The sequence below is a fragment of the Python bivittatus genome, unplaced genomic scaffold (assembly GCF_059951505.1).
Source record: "Python bivittatus isolate LINGU-HERP-01145 unplaced genomic scaffold, Pbiv_v1 ctg000500_np1212, whole genome shotgun sequence".
NCBI classification, from domain to species: Eukaryota; Metazoa; Chordata; class Lepidosauria; order Squamata; family Pythonidae; genus Python; species Python bivittatus.
Genome location: NW_028277079.1, coordinates 905,976 through 928,453, shown reverse-complemented (window position 1 = coordinate 928,453; position 22,478 = coordinate 905,976). Strand labels below are relative to the sequence as shown.

The following is a 22,478-nucleotide window of genomic DNA, read 5'->3' as shown; positions in this document are numbered from 1 at the left end:
TGACAAGTTCCTGCTCCCCATCCCAAGTTTGTAAGGAGGGGAAAGGTATAGAGGGCTGTCTGCTTTGCTTTGCTTTGGACTCAGGGACTCCTTTCATAAATAGTTGTATTGTTTGTATGGCTGTTTTGTTCTTTTATTTTTTGGTACTGTTTATGTTTTAATTTTAAGCCATCCAGAGTCACGTTTCTGAGATGGCCAGCTTTATAAATTGGATGGATGGATGGATGGATGGATGGATGGATGGATGGATGGATGGATGAATGCTTTAAGGCAGGGTATACATTTCACAGCTATTAGAGAAAGGAGGAAAAATACAGTGACCTGCTAATCTGGCCTGGAGGGTTTTAAACTAGAAAGCAAAGGGGCAGGAGGCATAGGATCACTGATGGGTCATGAATTGACTAGTAATGGTTGAAATATAGCAAAAAACTGTAGCGTAGGGGAAATCTCTAGTTTAACAAAGAAACCAAGGAAATAGAGGCATAAAAAAGAGAGGTTGAAGAAAAGAAAAGATGTAAGATGACGTAGATGCCCTAAGGCAATTACAACATAATAGGAATTACAGAAATATAGTGGACGAATCCCACCAGTGAATGAATTTAATTGGAATTAAATTAAGACAAACAAACCTGATCTTTGTGGAAATGTTTTTTGTTTATTATTAAAGAGTGCAGAAAACTGGTGGATTTTACAAAACAAAAGATAATGGTAATATGAGCCAGTCTGTGATGCTGACTGTAACTATGAAGTGCCATTTGAGACAAAGTACTAAGGGCACAGGAAGACAAAATAAAAAAAAAGTGGGGGGGAACCTTGCCTTTTCTCTTTCCTTTGTTTGAGACACTTCCATTTTTGGATTATAATATCATAATGGCAACCTCTAGAAAACCAGCAAAAATGGAGGGTAGGAGAGGATCACTACAGCAACATGCAGAGAGAGGAATTACACCAGATTTACTTCAGAAAATGTTTGAGGAATTAGGCAATAAGTTAGCCAAATAATTTGATGCTAAATTGACAGCTTTTGAAAAAAGAATGGATAAAAGACTTGTAAAGATGAAAGAGGAGATGAAAGAAGTAGTTAAGAAGATGGAAAACTCTGTAAAACAAGTGTCTGGAGAGGTAAAACAAATTAATGATAAAGTGGAAATTTTGGAGATTAAGACAGAAATTATAGACAGAGAATTGGAAAGAGAACTAAATAATCTGGCACTATTGGAATTGAGAGAGAAGGGATTTTGTTTGAGATTTAGAGCAATCCCAGAGGATTCTGGTGAAGATATTAGAGAAAAGATTATTAAAGTCTTAGCCATTTTTTTTTGGATTGGGATGAGGAGGATACAGAGGCAGAAATTGATAAAGTATATAGAATAAATACAAGTTTTGCAAGAATAAGAAATGTTCCAAGGGATGGTTTGGTGCACTTTGTCAGGAAGAAGACATGTTTTGGAGCAGCATTTTAATACAAGACTGGAGATTGATAATACAGATATAATTGTTCCTAGAGAAATTCCTATTAGAATTTTGGGTAAGAAAAAAGAGTATTCTTTTTGTGACTGAGAGATTAAAGCAGAAAAAGATCGATGGGACAAATTGGAAGGTGTGATTTTTAAACAGCAGAGGTTTCTACTGAATTCTGTCCAGAAGGTGAGGGAATTTCTAGAAAAATTCAAAGAGGAATTGGAGGAGACTCAAATGGAGGTATCAGAGGAGACTACACAAAAATTCCAACAGCTGCAACACGAAACTAAAAGGGATGATACTAAACTAAGCACTACAGGTTTTTCCAAATTTTTAGCTTCTTCATTCTTTTTGTTCAGGGTTTTTGTTGTTGTTATTTCCTTGTTTTTAAACCTTTTAAACAATTTGTCAACCACCCAGAGCTGCTGGAAGTTGGGCAGCATAACAAATTAATAAATTATGCAGATTTTATCATACTAGAAAAATTGGAGCCAGTTCAAATGAAGTTCTTCCCAAATCTTCAGATACTGTATAACCAACCTATTTTATAAGCATCCTTACTGACATTTAAATGTAAAGATTTGAAAATCCTGGACAGCTTAGGTCAGCATGTTTTCAGACCTAAAAAACAGTTCACAATAATAAACACTTTATACCAAACCTCTTTTATTTCTACCTTTAATAGGCAACAGGACCTTCCGAGGGAGTAAAGTGATTTTGGGGAAAAGTATGTTCATTTGAGGGAATTAAATAGATAGAAAAACATACTGCTTGCTGGCTTTCCAGGAGCATGCATTTGTGAGGGGAAAATTATTAGTAGCCTTCTATATGTTTTAATGTTAGTTTTGATTGCATTTAATAAAGCCAAGTTAGCTGAAATATGGCCTTTAGGGCAATGTCAGGAAATAAGTAAACTTGCAAGATTAAGCAAACTTGTTGATGGGAAAAGACGTGACAAGGGAAGTATGGTAAAGTCTGGTAAAATTAGCACCAAGGAAGTTATGGTTCAGTTGCTAAACCTAGGAGTCATGTCTGTGGTTTGTGGTTTTTGAAGATAAAAGGGATTGCATCTGAGGGGTCGGTGCCACATGGCTGTCTTACCTGACCGCTTGCTCGTGATGGTCGGCATTGCAATGTGAATCTAAGTAAGTACCTTGTATGCTATTGGTTGAATTTTACTTACTTATTGAACTAACATTTAATAAAGCTTTTAGAACTTTGAAGTGACTTATGTTCTGGTGTGTCTGTCTCCCGTGTTTAATGAGGTTTTTTCCCTGACACATTCTATAGATAGGATAAATAAAATAAATTGATTTTGATGCCAGATCCTTCCGGAATAAGGGCACGAAAAGCAGTGGATGGACAAGTGGAATCACTGAAACCTGGTGGGCAGTCAAGAGGATGTTGCCTTGTTGGAGAAACGTCCCTCCTGCACAGCAGCCTCAGAACGAGGACCCAAGGAAGGAAGGGGGTGTTGCTGTTTGTTTGGGCACCATGGTAGCCACTGGATGTGCTGCTCTGATGGAACCTGGGTGTGAGTGTCTGTAGGGTACAAGTTGGGCTGCTGTGGGTGAACTGCCGCCTCCCTGCCCTGCCTGAGTGCTTAGATGTCACTGGGGGCTGGGAGTGGGGAGCCCCAGGCTTCTTATGCTGGGGGACTTTAATTTCCATGCTCTCTGAGAGCACGGTCCATGAGGGATCAGGGGTTTATGGCCCCCAGGACAACCACTGATTTCTTCTGGCTCATCTTGGTGGTCAAATGTTTGCCTTGGAGCAAATGGCACGTGATTGGAAAATCACCCTGGAGATCCAGATGGCCCCCACCCTGCTGTTATTTAGGAGAGCCAGAAAGACCTGCTCTTCACTCAAGCCTCTGGCGAGAAAGACTGAGATCTCTCGCTTGGTTGTGCCTGTCATCTTTTATCTTAATCTTTTATGTTTTGTTGATTTTATTGTAATTTCTTTGTTGTGAGCCACCCAGAGTCATTGAGAGTTGAACAGCACACAGGTTTAATAAATTATATTATTATGGTTGGTCGCACGGTCAGCCAGATGTTTAGACTGGATTTGGCATTTTTATCAATCTATTGAGTCCTTCCCAAGGATGGTGGTGGTGATGATGATGGTGATGATGATGATGATGATTGGAAAGTGGAGGCCGCGGTCATCTGTCCTTTGCCATAGACAGAACACTTCCTGAAAAAGCTTTATGGGGCCACCATTCTTGATCTCCCCAGGATGGAGGACATAGTAGAATGGCCTGCCTCAGGGGACAATGAATCTGGATAATTTGTTGATGGCCTCCATGGTTGACCAGTTCCGCCACACATCTGGTCCCTTCTGGAATCTGGAGATGGTCAAGGCGTTGGGTGAAATTTCTCCCAAGTAGGCTCATCTCAGTTGTGGAGGAATTCGGGACAATAAAGCTAAGTGAATAAATACAAAATAAAGAGTGAAACCCCACCTGGAGCAACAGTGGTGAAAGATAAAACATCACTATGACTAATCACAGCTACATGCCCACATGGGGGCATACACTGTGGCAATAACAACATCAAAGCAATATCTACACACATAGACAGACAGACTTCTTCTGCGGACAAGAATCAAAGTAGTATCTGGGCTCATCTGTTGGAGGGTTGCATGAAACAGGGCAGTACAGATGACTAGACCCTCTATGACAAAAGGCAAATCCAGAGGGAACTTAAGCAAAAAGTTCCCCTCTGCCACAGTAGAAAATTCCTGCACTGGGCACGGGGCTGGACTAGGCTGGACATTCAACTCTGATGTTCTACAGCTCCATGAGAGGAAAGCTCCAGAGACTTTGGGTGGTGGGTAGGTTCCCTTCACAACAAAAACATAAAATATTGTTCCAAAAAGGTCTAAAATTTATCAGAGTTGGCTTTGATTGGAGCAGTTTATAAGCCTTGAAATGATTTATTAGAAGGTAGATAGATGTGTGTGTGAGAGGGAGTAGATATACCGTATTTTTCCGTCAATAAGACGCCCCCATGTACAAGACGACCCCCACTTTTTCAACCCAAAATTAAGAAATCAATATTTTAAAGATAGTGCAGAACACATTTTTATTTAGTAATTAGTTAACATTTATCTGATACACTAGGTGGGAGGAGGTCCAAACCATCTCTCTGCAGCTCTATTTCCACGCTCTTTTGCATAACTGATTACATTCAAGCACGAGTGAAACTGCCGATAGCTTGTCTCTGCAAACAGACTTCCTCCAATTGGTTTGTTCAGCATCAGCTGACAGTTACATCAGGCTCGTGATTGGAGGAAGTCTGTTTGGGAGACAAGCTATTTCACTCGTGATTGGAGGCTAGCAATAGGAAGAAGCCTCTCTGCAGAAACAAAGTTTGGCAGTTTTGCAACCGCGATTCTCGGCTGATTTCCTTGAATAAGACGCCCTTCAGTTTTTAGGGTAAGGATTTTAGAAAAAGGTATCGTCTTATAGTCAGAAAAATACGGTAGATAGAGAGATAGAGATAAAGATAATAGATACACTTATAAACCATTCCAATCAAACCCAACTCTGAGCGTCATCCAATTCCCCATCTTCTTAAATTCAGATTAAAAATAAAACTAACCATAATATAAATAAAAATTGGAGGGAAAAAAAACAAAACCAGGACTACCACATTCAATGGAGCAAAAATTAAAACACCATGGAATTGCCAAATTCCCTGAGACTTGAGATTACTCACCCCCCAATATTGGCATCTTCGCCAAGCTCGTGAGATTGCAGCCTTTTCCAAAAATAATGACTTCCCCCCGCCTTTGGAGAATCCTGCTGTACTCATTTGACACCCACAGGTGTAACCAGAGAGATTTCAAGGCTTAAAATCAGAGCCCTAAGAAAGCCAGCCCACCCCCAGCCAACAGGGAGAGTAGCCAGGAGGCCGAATATCCAGTTGGGACAGTTGCCCTTTCAGGCCATGCTGGCTGGGGAATTCTGGGCGTTGAAGTCCATATAGCTTACAGTTGCTAAGGTTGAGAAACACTGGTCTAAGGGCTTCCAGCAGCAGATAGGCAGCTGGGCAACGGTGCAATCTTGCACACTGGGAAGGCTTTCATGAGAAATTCAGTTATTCACCGATGCCAAATTCATATGAGAAGTTGTTTACTGGGAAAAGGGATATATACCGTATAGGAAAAACAAGGGAAGGCAACACTCACATAAAGATGATTTCAGATAAAATCAGCGGAGCCAGCCAAGCTAATCTATTTCCTTCTGACAGCCTTTTGGTTTGGGCACAGGTGCAGGGCTCCTTGCAGAGATTCCCTCTCTGTTGAAAGGAGATAATCTGGGCCTCCTCCTTGGATGTTGTTAGGCAGGCCTTCCTTGTTGCTGTTGGTTCTTTTCCTAATGCTTTTCCTGTTTTAGAGAGCATGGAGAGTAATAAAAAACCTGCATCTCTCAGTAGAGCTCTGCCTAATCAACAAGGCGCTCCATTTTTTACGTCTTGAGTCTAGCCAGCAAATTGGAAATCATCTTGGGACTGAACTCCCCCTTCCTAACAATCCTGAGTGGGAATTATAAATGCTCAGTTGTGACTTTGTATAAATGGGAATATAGAGAGAGGCTTTGGGGAAAACAAAAGGTAGTTCTACTTATTCAGGTCTCTCAACGTGTGTGTGTGTGTGTGTGTGTGTGTGTGTGTGTGTGTGAGAAATTACCAAATATTTTTGGTTGTGCCATACCAAAGATTTGTCACAGTTAGAAGCACGTGAAGACAGAAAAGGGCAATTGGGAATCCAAGAGGCTGATGAAAAAGATTTAGTCCAGGAAAAGTCCAGAGAGGCTCTGCCTGAAAGTAAATGGTAAATCTTGATGCTGCCTATTTCCAGAAAAGCAGTGTGAAAAGAAGTGATGATAGGAGAAGGGTGGTACCAGTTTCAGCAGCAGGAAAGGAAGTGTGTGACAGTGGAACTGGGAGAAAAATTGCTGTAAGGAACAACATGAGCTTTTAATTGGATACAGGGTCTAAATCAGTGTTTCTCAACCTTGGCCACTTTAAGATATGTGGACTTCAACTCCCAGAATTCCCCAGCCAGCATGGCCTGAGAGTAACTTTCAGCATGGCTGGCTGGGGAATTCTGGGAGTTGGAGCCCACATATCTAAAAGTGGCCAAGGTTGAGAAACACTGGTCTAAATGCTTGGAGTTCTTTTATCTGAACCCTAAACTTTAGACCTTATGATTATTATTTATTAGTTTACTTATTTACAGTTCAAGAGGTGGGATTGCCCCATTGCCAGCACCACCTTTTTTTTAATAATGGATTGTTTTTGAAAAATGTAGTAGTCCTGGTTTGGATCAGGGCTGCAAGATCCCAAATGAAGAAAGCAAGGGAACAGCAATATTGTGATGGCAGGCATGATGTGTGTTTGAGTGTGCGTGCCTTTGAGAAAGACCTCAAAAAAGGACAAAAAACTTGTAACATCAATTACACACAAACTAAACCAATATCTTAGAAACATCTCAGAAACCACCGACAGACTATTACAACCACACGGCATCTCCGCAGCACACAAACCAACGAAGGCCCTCCCAAACATCTGAAGCAAACCAAAAGACCCAGTAGCCCAAGAAGGAAAAACAGGAGCCATCTACAACCTACGGTGCAAGGACTGTAACAAAGACTACGTAGGGCAGACAGGCAGAAGGCTGGCAGAGCGCATCCACGAGCCCCAACTGGCAGTCAGAAGACACGATGAAAACTCCCTCATGTTACCACACACGGACAGACTCAACCATCGTTTCAGCTGGGAAACTGTCAGCATCCTAGACCAAGCTAAATTCAAAAATGCAAATCAGCCATCAGAACACAACCCCTCCAGCAAACAACACCCAGATAAGCAGGGATTAGCAGCAGACAAACGATCAAGCAGAAAACAATACCCCAACCAAGGAACCACCAAGGAGAAAACCACACCCCACCAATATGGGCAGGGCAAGCCACTGTATATAAACAGGGAGCAAACCCCACACTCACCAGCCCCGACGATGCCGCCTAGCCGGGTCATGAAGCGCCTGCAAGCAAACCACCCGGCTCAGAGAGCACCGAGGACTCCACAAACTAAATTAAACTTAGTTCTTGCCTGGCCTCCTCTATTTTGAGGGACACACATTGCACAGGTCGCCCATGACCTCACCTGGAAAAGTTGTGCCTCTCTTTTGTCAGAAGAAAAATCTGCCAAAATGAGAGAATCAGAATGTCGCTAAGAATCTTGGGCAAGTGAGAATTTGTGAGGGCTTCCCCTTAGGTGGAGGCTAAGGAAGTGGATGAGGTGCTCTGTAGTATGAGCTCAGCCATCTGCAGTCTGGATCCCTGCTCCTCCCAGGCCCTCCAGCCAGCTGGTGGGGGGTGAGTGGCAGTCAGTGCTTCAATGCTTCGTTGAGAGAGGTGTGACACAGCTTCTGCTGGGGGATGAAGACGGTGTGCGCGTTCCCGAAGAAGCCCTTTCTGAATCTGGCTATTTTTGACTGCCCAGAATCCAACCTTCCTTTTTGAAGGAAAGTTGTTGAGAAGGTGATGGCGATCCAGCTGCAGAGGAACCTACAATAAATGGATTATCTGGACCCCTGCCTTTTGAGATTCAAGCCATCATGGGATGGAGAGAGAACTGGTGGCTCTGGTTGGTGACCTTCATCAGGACCTGGATGGGGAAACACTGAGGCTGAGAAACAAGAGAGTTTCAGCTGTTCTTGCAGTATCCGACCTGGCCTACCTTAAAGTGCTGATTCTTATGCAGTTCTATATAGCACAGCAACCCCAGGATACATCAGGGATCACCTTGCCCAGATCAAATCTGCTGTCCAGCTGGTCATCTAGGAGACCTCTGATGAGTGCCCCTTCCCCCCACACACACACCAGGAAGTACATGGAGTTTGGGTAAGGATGAAGGCCTTCTTTGTTGTGGCCCCCATGTGTTGGAAGGAACATGCTTCCTCTGGAGGTCCATCTGCCCCCCCTCCCTTCTTGCATCTACCAAGTACTTTTCCACCCATGCCCGAACTGATCGTGTGTATTCATCTTATGTATACAAGGAGATTATTGGCTGTTTGGGTTTAGTTTCGCTTTGTATATTTAGTTTATTTAGTTTCGCTTTATAAATATGAGTGGACGGATGGGCGGGTGGATGAAAGAATGCATGAACTTGGCCCACAAAGGGAAAACAATCCAACTCATAATTTTGAAAACCTCAAAGCTGAGCCAGGCCTAAATCGAACAGCAGCACATCATCCCCCTGGGAGCATTCACGGCTGGCAAAATATCGGATCCGAAGCATCTGCCACCTTCAACCCGCTGCTCAACACGCTTAAGCAACCTGAACTGAAGGCTGGCGACCCACAGCAGGCCTGAGATCAAACCTGACTTTAACTGGGAACGTGTCGATGTCTGATGCGCAGGCTGAAAACGCAGAGCAAAAACCACCCGCCGAAGCTGCGCCTCAGTCTGGGCAAACTCCACCTCAGTCGAGCGGGGCAGCGTGGTTGGCCGAGCGGATGCAGACCTCCGGGGCACACAAGCCAAGCCGCATCACGGAAAAAGAAGGAGCCGAACGGAGGACGGGAAGGAAGGGAGAAAAGCTCTCCGGGGGGGTGGGGGGTGGAAGGATGAATGGCGGGATTGTTGTCCCCAGCAAGAAAGGGCTTTTCACAAATGCCGGGAGGTGACCGGAGTCTCTTCTTCCACACCCCGAAGGGAGCAACTGCTTTCTTTTGGCAAGGCTTCCCAGCTCGGAGGGAGAAAGGCGGTTTTATGTCGCGAAGCGTCTGTTCTTTCCTCCTCGGCCTGAAAGGCCAAAGGGATGCTGCGGCCGGCCGGGGTGAGCGGAGCCTCCTGTTTGCCCTTCCCTTGTGCTCCCCGGCAGCTGGGCAATGCCAGGGAAAGGATGCTGGGCATGGGCGCAACTGGGCCCTTTCAGGCTCGCAAGAGGAAAGGCAAAAGTCTTGCCTCGACCCCTGGTGACTGCAAGGATGTAGCCCTGTCATTTTCCTGGCAATAATACAGGAGGGGGTGGCCACTGCCTCCCCCACAGCTTTTTCTTCTTTACTTCCCAGCCTAGCCTACAGTCCCAAGATTTCCTCGCGGTCCTCCAGCCAACCCAGGTCTGGCCCTATTTCGATTTTTGATCTCAGCCAAGGCTGAGAGCGAATAAAAGCTGTACTTTGATTATGTCTGGTTTTGCCTCCTATGAAGGAGATGTGGATGAAGGCCTGAAGGGGAGGAGGCCTGAAGTAACAGTGGCCGGTATTAGTGTAATTCTGGCAGTTTGGCCAGAAATTCCTGGCGTGTCTTGTTGGCGACTTCCTCCTGAGTAGGGAGGAAGGCAGAAGACGATAATCTTCCTGTGATGACGTGATGCCCAGCAACATGGGAGATGGGGGGCACTTCCCCATAAGTTGTTTGCATGACTCCTGGATTGATTCTGCGCCCCCATGTCCTCACATTGCTGTCTGAACTGATTTACTCCTGTTTTTCCATGGCAACCTCTGGAGCAATGCAGAGCTGGTGGGAAGGGTGAGGCCATTTTCCCATTGAACAGAACTCTTGTCTCACTCTGTCCAAGATTCTGAGCTTCACCCATTCTTCTGAGGGGTCCTGTAAGTGGAATGCTGGCTTGGCAGCTTTGCATCTTCCCCTCAGTAGATCAATAGGACAAACACCTGGGTGTTTCCAATAGAAGAGAATCTCTGTAGCTCAGGGTTGAACTGTGGCATTCTTGGTGCTCTCTGACCTGGGTTGTTTGCTTGCAGATGTTTCATTACCCAACTAGGTAACCTCATCAGTGCGAGTGATGTTGATGTTGCACTGATGAGGTTATCTAGAACGTCCCGCTCAGAGAGCACCAAGAACTCCACCTGGGTGTCTAACTCTTGTCTTTCCCTTTTTGCAGAGAGGGGACGATGGGATTTTTGTTTCTGCAGGTTCTCTCACCCCATTCCACTCAGGAGAGAGAAGAGAAAATGAATTCAGATAAAGAAATGCTTGGCTTAAATCAAAATAAATTAAGCTCATGTCATTCCTTTCTTCTACTAAGAAAGCAATCTAGTAAAGAGAGAGAGAGAAAAGACCAGTCTGGCAAGGCTTATTCTAGACAAATCCATACTAATCTCTAATTAAAAAAAATAAGTGTTTGAAAATAACTGCTTACCTTGAAACACCATCTGAGCCCTTAAGTTCTTTACTTTCCTCCCTAGAGTTTTAAATCGGTGGTGATGCGGTTTTATCTGTTCTTTGCCATACTGTTTTGCTCCACATGGAATGTGTAATTGTTACTGGGCTCGACAGCTCTTGAGAACCATTCTGGCCCTTTCCGCTTCATGGACCAACGGTTCCCACTGGCACCCGCTGGGCTGGGCTGGGCTGGGCTGGGCTCCTCACAGCACCAATCGCCAACTACCGCCTTTTGCATTCGATCTCCTTCAGGGATCCTCTGCCCTGTCTCCTCTTCTGCCTTTTTCTTCCGAAGGAAAAGTTTCAGAGACCCACCCCTACAGAGGAGACACAGCTCCGATTGCAGGGGCTGCTTTCCCCTTACTCCTCCCCCCCCGCCCACTTTTAAAACATTTTCTAGGTGAGTTAAGCCTTCCAGACTTGTAATCATGGGTACTTTGTTTCCTTCCTTCTGAAACTATCTGAAAAATCATGAGCTTTTAAAGGGGGGTGGGGGGGCAGGAGGGCTCAGGGATCACAAAGAAGAGATTGCGAACCAGATGCAGGTTGTCGCCTCCGGGTGACCCACCCAACAATACACGTCGCATTTCCAAAAAACCCGGGACGGCACCCTTTGGTCTGGTGACATGTCGAGGTGTGCTCCAGAAGCTTATCGAGCAGGACAGCGGACTCCCCGCCAGCCCTCCGAGGGTCTGCAAGTCAGGCCCTGCTCGGCCCTCGCCATCTCCGCTCATGCCACGCGGCGGAGACCCCGGTTCAGTTTCGGGCAGAGGCCGGAGGGGCCCGGGCCCGGCTTACTCCGCGGGGCTCCTTCCCAGCCGCCGCGGAGCTCCGAGGGCGGAGAGGGGTCTCGGGCCGCAGAGCTCTGCCGGGGCGGCTGAAAGAGGAGCGGAAAGGAGAGGCGACTCCGCCCCGCTCCCGCCAGATGCTCGCCGGCGCGGCCCGGCTGCCTCGGCGTCGGGCAAAGAGCAGCAGGTGGCCGCCCGGGCGGGCCTCGCTCAGCGGGCGCGGAAGCGCAGCTGCCGCGGGGCGGGTCGCGAGGGAGCCGCGGCTCGGCCGGGCTCGCGGCTCTGAGACGACCCGGAGGAGCGGACGGCCTGGCAGTCAGCCCGCTTCGGTCTCTGGGCCCCGCTTGGGCGTGAACGCGCGCCGCTGCTTCTGCCGCGGAGCTGACTCCCGAGTAATGCAGCGAGCAGTGAACGCGAGGCTGTCGCGCTGAAGGGTCCGATTTACCCGGGAGTAAGTCTCCGTGAAGGCTCTCTTCCGGGGGAGGGAGCTGTGAGCTCTCACTGGGTGGCCGCGGGGCTTCCGCTCTTCTGAGCTTCACCTACCACGCAGGGTTGTTGTGCAAGACGGGCGAGAGGCAGACAGACCGAGCGTGCGGGAAGGAAAGACTAACGGCGGACTTGCGGATCCGTTCCTGGGAATCTGGCGCGCCCAGGCGGGAGCAGAAAAGGCCGAGGGAGATTTAGGGCGTGCGGAGATCCCGGACGGCAGCCGCGGGCGCGCCTGTGCGCCACTTTCCTGACCCCGAGCGGCGCTCCAGCGGCTGGCCGCCCGGATCTGACGGGCCAAACTGAGCTCCGGGTCTTTTCCACGCTGCTCCTTACCTTACCGGCCACGGATTTTGGTTGGACGGTTCGCTTCTTGCCAGTTCAGGGACCAGAAACCAATATGGCATTGCTAGAGGGGTAGGGAGGGGCCCAGGCCAGCCCCTAACAATCTCGGGTTGGGGGTCACCCTCCCACAGGCCAGGCCCCCTTTACAAAAGAATCGCCTTTTCTGGGCCAGACTCCGAAGGCTCCTTTGGGTGGCCTTTTGTGTGGAACAGGGCTCGGATGCTGCTTCTGAGATGCGACCAGGGATCAAAAGCATCAGACTTCTCCCTTCTTGGTCTCTGCCTATTGCATTCAGAGGTAGACTGCACCAGAACCTGGAGGTTTCACTGTGCTTCCCAACTCTGTCCTCCCCGGCTGTCACTGCGTATTGTGGAAGGGAGTTCCAGACGTGAAGGAGGAGGGGGTGGGTGAAGATCTGTCAGGAAACTGGAGTACCACAGAAGCAAGACGCTTCAGCGAATGTCCTGTGCCGTGTCCCCTTAGGTTCTCGGTCTGCCATCTGGTACCTGGTCTCTTTGCCACCTTGACCTACGTTCCTGCAAAATAAGTTGTCAGAAAACAGAGGGACAGCAAAAGAAATAATGTTATTATCGGGCGGGTGGAAAAAGCCACACACCCCCTGCATTAAGGACACATGACAGAAGTTATAGTTTAGTTATGGTTGTACAGTGGGGCAAAAAAGTATTTAGTCAGCCACCAATTGTGCAAGTTCTCCCACTTAAAAAGATGAGAGAGGACTGTAATTTTCATCATAGGTATACCTCAACTATGAGAGACAAAATGAGAAAAAAAATCCAGAAAATCACATTGTCTGATTTTTTAAAAAATTATTTGCAAATCATGGTAGAAAATAAGTATTTGGTCACCTACAAACAAGCAAGATGTCTGGCTCTCACAGACCTGTAACTACTTCTTTAAGAGGCTCCTCTGTCCTCCACTCGTTACCTGTAGTAATGGCACCTGTTTGACCTTGTTATCAGTATAAAAGACACCTGTCCACAACCTCAAACAGTCACACTCCAAATTCCACTATGGCCAAGACCAAAGAGCTGTAGAAGGACACCAGAAACAAAATTGTAGACCTGCACCAGGCTGGGAAGACTGAATCTGCAATAGGCAAGCAGCTTGGTGTGAAGAAATCAAGTGTGGGAGCAATAATTAGAAAATGGAAGACATACAAGACCACTGATAATCTCCCTCGATCTGGGGCTCCACGCAAGATCTCACCCCGTGGGGTCAAAATGATCACAAGAACGGTGAGCAAAAATCCCAGAACCACACGGGGGGACCTAGTGAATGACCTGCAGAGAGCTGGGACCAAAGTAACAAAGGCTACCATCAGTAACACACTACGCCGTCAGGGACTCAAATCCTGCAGTGCCAGACGTGTCCCCCTGCTTAAGCCAGTACATGTCCGGGCCCATCTGAAGTTTGCTAGAGAGCATTTGGATGATCCAGAAGAGGACTGGGAGAATGTCATATGGTCAGATGAAACCAAAGTAGAACGTTTTGGTCTAAACTCAACTCGTCGTGTTTGGAGGAGAGAGAATGCTGAGTTGCATCCAAAGAACACCATACGTACTGTGAAGCATGGGGGTGGAAACATCATGCTTTGGGGCTGTTTTCCTGCAAAGGGACCAGGACAACTGATCCGTGTAAAGGAAAGAATGAATGGGGCCGTGTATCGTGAGATTTTGAGTGAACACCTCCTTCCATCAGCAAGGGCATTGAAGATGAAACGTGGCTGGGTCTTTCAGCATGACCATGATCCCAAACACACCGCCCGGGCAACGAAGGAGTGGCTTCGTAAGAAGCATTTCAAGGTCCTGGAGTGGCCTTGCCAGTCTCCAGATCTCAACCCCATGGAAAACCTTTGGAGGGAGTTGAAAGTCCGTGTTGCCCAGCGACAGCCCCAAAACATCACTGCTCTAGAGGAGATCTGCATGGAGGAATGGGCCAAAATACCAGCAACAGTGTGTGAACACCTTGTGAAGACTTACAGAAAATGTTTGACCTCTGTCATTGCCAACAAAGGATATATAACAAAGTATTGAGATGAACTTTTGATATTGACCAAATACTTATTTTCCACCATGATTTGCAAATAAATTCTTTAAAAATCAGACAATGTGATTTTCTGGATTTTTTCCCCCATTTTGTCTCTCATAGTTGAGGTATACCTATGATGAAAATTACAGGCCTCTCTCATCTTTTTAAGTGGGAGAACTTGCACAATTGGTGGCTGACTAAATACTTTTTTGCCCCACTGTAGTTTGTACCTTCATTAGCCTTTCAGCCAATCCACGCCATCGTCTCAGAAGAACCACATTTATTTTCTAGGGTGGGGTTGGGCTTGGAGAAACCCCTCCTAGCACGCTGGGGAAAGTCTGGATGAAGCAAATAGAAATACAGGTAGTCCTTGCTTAACCACCACCATAAGGACTGGAAAATTTGTTGTGAAGCGGGGCGGTTGTTAAGCAAGTTGCACCCAATTTTACGACCTTTTTTGCAGCTGTCATTAAGCAAATCACCATGGCCGTTAAGCAAATCATGCGGTCATTAAGTGAATCACACGGTTCCCCATTGATTTTGCTTGCCGGAGACTGGGAAGGTCACAAATGGTGATCATGTGACCCCAGGATGCTGCAACCGTTGTGTGAGCTGGTTGCCAGGCACCTGGATTGCAATCATGTGACTGCAGGGGTGCTGCAACCGTTGTAAGTATCAGGACTGGTTGTAAGTCCCTTTGTTCAGCACTGTTGTAACTTCAAAAGGTCACTAAATGAATGGTTGTTAAGCGAGGAGTACCTGTACGAATCTTCAAGGCTGAAGAGGTTTTGAAATCAAAGGAAAGAAGAGATGTAGTAAGAACCCTCAGTGCCATTGCAGAAAGAGATATGGGCAGGGTAATCCACATTTCTGCTGTTCCACCCTTTTTTTTTCATTTTGATCTGTGTTGGCAGAAATGAACCCCACATTTATCCTCCCCACAGCCCTTTAGAGTAGGTGAGTCTGAGACCAGGACCCTTCTGTGTCCTGTCATCTGCAGCCCCGCTGTTCATTGGATGCATTTCTGAAGGGGCTTTGCCTGCTTGGCTGAGAATCATCGGAATTAGAGTCAAACACCTCTGGACCTGAGCGCATTGAGTAGAGGTGCCCAGGACAAGCTGCAGTGGCATCGCGTGCGCATCACAACACCGCCTGCTAATCATCGCGGTCAATCCTGGGAGTCTCAGCCGGGCACCTGCTGTGATTTGCAGAGATTTGGGGGGGCTCTTCCTTCCCCCCCCCCCCATAGCCCTGGGAGAAAAGCAAAGTCAACCGGTTCTGGAAATGGGCATGTAATTCATACCCTCTTGCAGTCCCACTCTGATTGCATGTTCAGCACAAAAGGAATATTCGGCCTTGAGCAACTGAGCCAAACTTCTGATTGCGTGGGAATCTCTGTGTGTTTGTGTGTTGTTGTTGTTCTAAAGCCAGGTTTTATTTTTCCTTTCTTTCCTGGGGCACCAGATGGTTAATTGCCTTGGCAGAGTCCTGGTCTCCCTGCTAGGAAAGGAAGTGGAGATTTCCCTTCTCCCCTGGACGAGCCCCAGAAGCTGATATAAATCAGCGTCTCTCGCTTTGGGAAAGGCGCGAGGGCAGCGAGCAGAACACGTTGCCCCAAACAACATCTGCCTTTCTCTGGCTGTCAGCTTTATGGGCCTCGGTTTCTCACGCTCTTCGTGACACCCCCAGAAGAGCACCAGAACGTGTGGGCCCCAGAGCACCAGCATTCGGGAGGTGCAAGTGGAACGACTGGACCTTGTGAATCAAATGTTAGTTTTCTAAGACTGGAAGCTCTGCCTTAGTTGCAGGAGCAAGCACCGAGCACTCTGCAGGGGGCCCCTTGGTGTCTTCCAACGTGCAAAATGTTTCAGAGTGGCAGGATTTGGGACTGAAAAGGGCCTTGAGGTCATCCATCCAACCCCAAGGCCCGTGCAGGGTCTCACAGAGTTACATCTCTGACTGAAGGTGCTGAGCTTGCCAAGGACAAGGAAGACCCCGCTAGTGGTCAGGACACTGCCTGCCTCATCCCGGAACAGTTTGCCCCCCTGAGCTAGCTTGGCTGACGTGGGTGGGGCCACTTGTGGCTCAGGGTCTCGCAGGAACCCAGCCATTTCAATACAGAGTGGGAATCAGGCCCATGGCATGGTTTATTGGTGTGGCATTACATGCAGTGGCTGGATTTAGCCCTTCGGTCACACACGCGTGCACCCGAGGCCAAATTGTCTTTCTAGTTCTGCAGGAGCAGAAGCAATGAAGAATGTTCTCCCTGAGTCACAGCTCAGGGCCCCAAGGGAGTCCGGGAGCGGATCAGAGCTGTGTGAGTGGTTGGGGGCTTGGGCTGGTGCTGCCCCCTTCCGAACCCTCCAGATGTTCCTGGGATGCCGGGCAGCGAGGCTTCCCCAGGGCACCTGCCTGTGTAAGTGAACTTGTGGGGCTGCTCTGAGGGTACAGTAGTGTAGTCAGGGCTGCCGTTTCAGGAATCTGCCCTGGAGGAGATTGAACTGGCTGTCAGTTGGTTGACCAGGTTCACAGCCCGGTCAGAAAACTAAACTTCTGGATCTCTCTTATCCTTCCACAACGCGGGGCCCTCAGTTTCCATCACCCTCCTTTTCAGGAATTTGAAGGGCAGCTCTCAGCCCGACTGACCTTTGCATGGGGAAAAGCTGACTTGGACCCGTCCCACTTCAGGAATAAAATCCACATCTGTCCTTTGGGAACAGGACCTGCCCCTTAGCTCTGGAATGCAGAAATCCAGGAAACCGTCCCTGCCCTGAATATGTTGGCTGTGCCACCGGGCTTCCGTGCCAATGCCAGGCGACCAACGTCTGTGCTTGTAAGAGCTTGCTTGTCCCCTTGTGTTGGAGGCTGCGTGTCCCCAGGCGGAAGGTTCCTGGCGTGCTGAGCACAGAGAGAGGCTGGCAGGCAGAGACGGGAGAGGAGGGTGTGTGCGTGGAAGGGTGCGGAAGTGGTGCAGGACAGCAAAAAACTGTGTGCAGTCAGCAGGCACATGGCTTTCAGAACCATCGCTCTCCGGCTTCCTTGCTCTCTGCTGTGGCATCTGAGGACGGCTGGATTAGTGGGCCAGTGACCAAGGAGCAGGGGGCTCTGCAGGATATGGTCAGAAAAGTCACGATGGTGGCCTAAGGGTGCGATCGAAGTCCTGCCTGTTTTTTATGTGCAGGTGAAGCCTCAATCGCACTGTCATACCCACCATCTTTACTTTTTTGGCCATATCCTGTAGACACCCCAGCCGAGGGGGGAGCATCGCTCTCTGTTCCTTCCCTGGAAGGGGAATCTAAATCTCTCGGGTTCTGTCTGGTTTACCTGCTCCCCTCAGCCCTGTTTCTCTGCTTCTGGACATCGCACATGCTCACACGTGGCCGGATCCCGCTTCTACTTGTAGGATCATTTGCTCCAGGTGGAGAAGAGCTGGCTCCACATCCCCTCCTTTTGCCAGCCCTGCCCGCCTGGTCCCCCTCTTTGGTGACCTCTGCACAGCTGCCTCGCCTTGCGCCTTGCCCCCCGCCCCCCGTCCGGGAGCTGGCAGGAAATCGTGACGCTCTCTCAGCCTTTGAGCATTTGCACGGCTTTCCCGGCCAGGAGCCTCTGCCAGCGCGATTCCTGGAGAGGTTTGTGCGCCAGTCATGCCAGCATTAAGACGGAGGGAGGGAGGGAGGGAGGGAGGCATGTGTGGAACATGATGCCCGTCAGGCAGGTTAAATGTCAGGCGACCGTGAGGATCCCTGGGGTCTGCTCCTTGTGCTCCCCTTTGTTCCCTGCTGCACAGCTGGGTCCTGGGAGAAGCCAGGAGCATCTGTTGTTCCTGTGTGTGTCTGTGTGTCAGGCTGACCTTCGACGATCACGAGTCGCAGGCCCGTGCCTTTCAAATGTGCCGTTCTCTGTGCGTGCACGTGCGTTTCCGCTGGTTCAGGGACGTGGCTCCTTCCGTTTCATCCGCTGCTCTCCAGGAAACCGTCCGTCCGTCCGTCCTTGGCTTGCGGTGGGGCAAGACAATGGATGCCTCCCCCGGGGGACGCAGCAGGCGCGCTGTCCTCTTCCTTCCCTTCAGGAAGCTGGGGGCTGAGTCCGGCCAGAAGGTCTCCCACCCCCGACCCTCTTCCCCCTTCCCCCTTCCCCCGGCAGGATGAGCTGGTTGTCTTGGAGGTGCCGGCCAGCCCTGCGTCCCCAGCTGGAGACCCCCTTTCGGTTGCAGGCGTGCACCGGAGCGCGCAGACACCGGGCCCGCACGTGGGCAGCTTACCGCTCCGAGGTGGCGAGTGGTGGGCTGGGCCCAGGGGGCATTCCTGCCACCCCACCACATCTGGAAATGGGCCTGACTGGAGGGGGGAATGCATTCAACGGGAGGCAGATGTCAACTGCTAGGACTAAACGGCATCACTTTCCCTTTTGCTGAGAAATAAATAATGAAATAAACATTTAATTAAATAATTAATTAAAATTAAATTATTTAAATTATTTTAAATTAAAATTTAAATTATTTAAAAGATAAATGAAACTTAAAAAATAAAGTAGGCAAGAAGAAACTCACCTACTACTGTAATGTTTTAAATTCTTTTTTTTTTATTGTTCCTCTGGAAGAACCTGGTCACATGACCATGGTGGGACCCTCCAGGAAAGTAATTTTTTTTAAAAGCCCATCACTGGGAGGACCGCTTGAAGCTGCATCTGCAAGATGAGTCTCGGGCAGCCTCTTGGGAACAAACCTCTTTTTTAAGCTGTTAATAAAAATTGAGGTGGCCCTACCTTTCACCAGAGCTGTGTTTTCCAAAGGGTTAGCAAGTTTCAGCTGTCAATATTATAATAATAATAGTAATGGTAATGGTAATGGTAATGGTAATGGTAATGGTAATGGTAATGGTAATGGTAATGGTAATAGTAATAATGGGGGGGGGAATCCGGTCACATTTTTCCAATAACATTTGACAATTGGAAAAGATGCTCCCAAACTCCTGTTGATCCTTTGCTATCGTACACAAACACAGTTCTCCTTGCATGAGTGTACATGGGTCCCCGGGGAGGGGCTGGATTGCAACTCCCCTCCCTTCCTTGCTTTCCTGGTTGAGGGGTGCAGGACCTGGCCTCAGTCTGAGTTCTGCTTGGCCCAGAAGCTGATTCAGGGATCCATGTGGACTGGGAGGTCGGGGATGGCTTCTCTCGCAGCCCTTTCCCTGCTCACCCCCATTTCCTTCGGGGTCCCCCACTGGGAATTGTGGACTTTTCCCACCCTTTATGACGGGGGAGGCTTGGCCAGGCCAGGGGTTCCACCCAGGTCAGACCTGCTCGAAGCCACACAAAGTTCAGCCATGCACACACGCCCTGGTGTCACTTCCTGGCACGGCCGCAGCTCCCCGTGATTTCCTGCGGTTCTCACGGGTCTCTTTGGCCACGGTGACGCAAAGGGGGCTTGTGCTTAAAGCCATGTTGGATTCTGCACTGAGGCAGGCTGACTTGTCCTAAACCAAACTATAGTGAATCTGGAACCCCTTTTCTTTTTTTTTTTAGAGACACAAAATCTTCCCTAAGTATCTTTCTCCATTTCCCACTGGAAATCTTATTTAACCATTTTTTTCTGGCTTTGGGCACATGAAAAGGCTTCAAAATAGCTATTCACAGCCTGGATGTTTATTAGAAAGTTTATAGTTGGCCTTAAAAAAAATAAACAGCTAAACAAAAAGCAAATATTTTCTGGAAGCATCAAATGCTCCACTTTGTGTTAATTTCTTTTCCTGCATTCTTTCTAGATCAGAGAAACCGTAGTCCAGTCTAGTATCCTGTTTCCAGCTGCAGCCAGGTAGAAGTCTAAGCCCTGTTGTAAGCTTCCAAGAAGAAATCCTGGGAGGGGGGAGGGACCTTTGAGGTCTTCTAGTCCAGCCCCCTGCCTAAGGCAGGAACCCCAGACCATCCTGGGCAAATGGCCATCCAACGTTTTTCTTGAAAACCTCCAGGGATGGAGCCCCCCCCCCCCCCCCCGTGTCCAGGCTGGTCCGCCACTTAAGGCCAATTCCTCCTCCTCCTGAGGGTGGATCTCCCTCTGCAAAGTGGAGGATGATCCCACACCTTCTTCCTGGGACAGCCCTTGGGAGGCTCTCAGGCCTCCCCTTGGCCTTCTCTGTTCAGGTTGAGCACACCCAATTCCTCTAATCGTTCTGATGGGATTTCTCCCCCAAGCCCTTCTGGCTCCTCTCGGCGCTCCTTCCGGTTCCCATCACTTCCTCATTATTTCTCATGTTTAAAACATAACCTACCTTTCCCAAGCAGCAGGCAGGGAGTTTCCTTTCTGTTTACTTGGTCCCCATAACGACAACCCTGTGAAGTAAATGGGGCTGAGAGAGACCGAGTGAGTGAGGTCAGCCCTTCCAGGTACACCAGATCTGGAAACCGGCTCCCCTGGAAGACTAGAACCCCACTTTCCGGGGCTAAGCCATCACAACAGAATCTTGCCAGCCTGGTTGGGCTGCCCTCCCTTCCCTCTCCTGGCCAGGGAGTGGGAAGGAGCCCACCTGAGCCTCTTCTGATCACAGTCTCCCTTCCCAGCGCTTAAGGGATGATCTGTTCAGTTTCACAGTATTTGCTCCCTGGGTCTCTACACTGGACTTAAACCTGTTTTCATTCATTCAAGTCCAAAACTTTAAACACTGCATTTCACTGGCTCCCTTCCCTGCCACGTGTCCTCAGTGAGGGATAGCTGGTACTGGATAGGGAGGCTCCATTGTCCCATCTAGCTTTGAATATAATGATTAAACTACTTTAGAATGAAAGCAAAACCCAGTGCAAACATTTGTCATTTTGGCCTCTGTATTTTAAGAATCTCTCTGTGTGAAACTTGTTTAAAAAGAGGTGCTATGGTATGCCAGCTGTCTGTGTCAGGTGGAATGCACAAGCTGGTATCTTTAGACCTGGAGTGGCAATCTGCAGGTGGGCCAGGAGACTGGAAGGGAAGATGGCATCAGTGGCTGGCAGGTCATAATGGATTCTTTGTAGCAGCCCACAAAGCTTTTCCCTGAAGGAGCCACAGAAAGGGACGGGAATGTCACATACATGGCGCCATTGGGAGCACTAGGCATCGCATGGTCCAAGGATGCAAAGCACCCAGATGGGACCCCGCTTGGGGGACGGAAACAGGGCAAAGGAGAGGCTTCCTAGTGACCAGGGAGGAATTGCTGTTACATTTAGGAAGAGATTCTCTGCACTGGGTTCCCAGTTTGCAAATCTTGTGTTTACTGGACCATGGTTAGTGCAGAACTAGCCACGGTGAACCGGGATGCTCGCCCCAGCCCATCCCGCCCAGAGCTCTTCTCCGAGCCAGAAGCCCGGCCGGAGCCTCCTCCCGGATGGAGAAGCGAGCAGCCCACCGCGACGGTCAGGTTTGCCGATCCCGGGGACAGCGAGAGCCAGTCCCGCTGGTGGGACTTCGGGGGCACAGGGCCGCCCGTGTCTCCTTCACACTCCCCCCCCCGCCAAGCACACACTCACAAAGAGCGCCCCGCCCCTCGGAGAGACTGGCGAGCGAGGAGGCCCGCCGAGTGACCGGGAAGAGAAGCGGCTGGGCCCCCTCCCTCTGCCGCGCTCTCTGCCCCGGGCAGCCTCCAGCAGGGACGTCAGCGGGGAGGGCAAACGGCGGACCAGCCCCCGCGCCCCTCCCCGCTCCGGAGGGCCCCTCCCCGCCCGGCGAGCTTCAGAGGGGAAGGCGGGCGGGCTCGGGCCGGCGGGTCAGGAAGCGGCGCCGGAGCCGCCTGGAAAGCGCTGGGCGCACCCGCCCGCCTGACTCACGCCGCGGCGCAGCTCCCGCCAGAAGGCGCAGCGAGCGACCTCCTCCCCGCAGACGACCTGCCCGCTGCGCAGGCTGGGCGCGGGGCCCGGAGGCGAGCCCGCCGCTTGCCAGCCCCGGGAGCGGAGCCCAGCGCTGGAGCGGGCAGGCAAGTCGGGCGGGGCGCAGCGGGCGGGCGGGCAGGCGTGGGCAGGGCTCCGGCGCAGCCCGGTCGCTGCTTGTCCCCCCTCGCCAGCCGCCCGGGCGGAGGGACTCTGCACATGCTCGGGAGCGGGGGAAGGGGATGGGGAAGCGGCGCTGGAGAGCCTGCGGGGAAAGCTGCGGCGGGGCGGAAAGTGGGTCCTGGCCGAGGGCCTTT

At 49.6% G+C, this 22,478-nt stretch overlaps 1 protein-coding gene and 1 long non-coding RNA gene across 7 annotated transcripts in view; one reads left to right on the top strand and one right to left on the bottom strand.

Annotated features, from left to right (window-relative positions):
• Window positions 1-246: 246 nt before the first annotated feature.
• The window catches only part of LOC112542319 (uncharacterized), a 23,033-nt gene continuing 801 nt past the window's right edge, over window positions 247-22,478 (bottom strand). For 2 of the 5 annotated variants that reach the window (XR_015797323.1, XR_015797326.1), the window contains 5 exons: window positions 20,598-21,352; window positions 18,593-18,741; window positions 14,562-14,669; window positions 5,656-12,818; window positions 247-3,887 (listed from right to left, as the gene is read on the bottom strand). This is a non-coding gene — a long non-coding RNA (uncharacterized LOC112542319). The remainder of the gene's footprint in view (window positions 3,888-5,655; window positions 12,819-14,561; window positions 14,670-18,592; window positions 18,742-20,597; window positions 21,353-22,478) is intronic. The other 3 variants (XR_015797327.1, XR_015797325.1, XR_015797324.1) reach the window with 3 other exon arrangements.
• KANK3 (KN motif and ankyrin repeat domains 3) overlaps window positions 21,900-22,478 on the top strand; it is a 14,852-nt gene continuing 14,273 nt past the window's right edge. Inside the window, exon 1 of one of the 2 annotated variants that reach the window (XM_088147348.1) lies at window positions 21,900-22,268. The gene's annotated coding sequence lies outside the window, so the exon portion shown is untranslated. The remainder of the gene's footprint in view (window positions 22,269-22,478) is intronic. The other variant, XM_088147347.1, reaches the window with a different exon arrangement.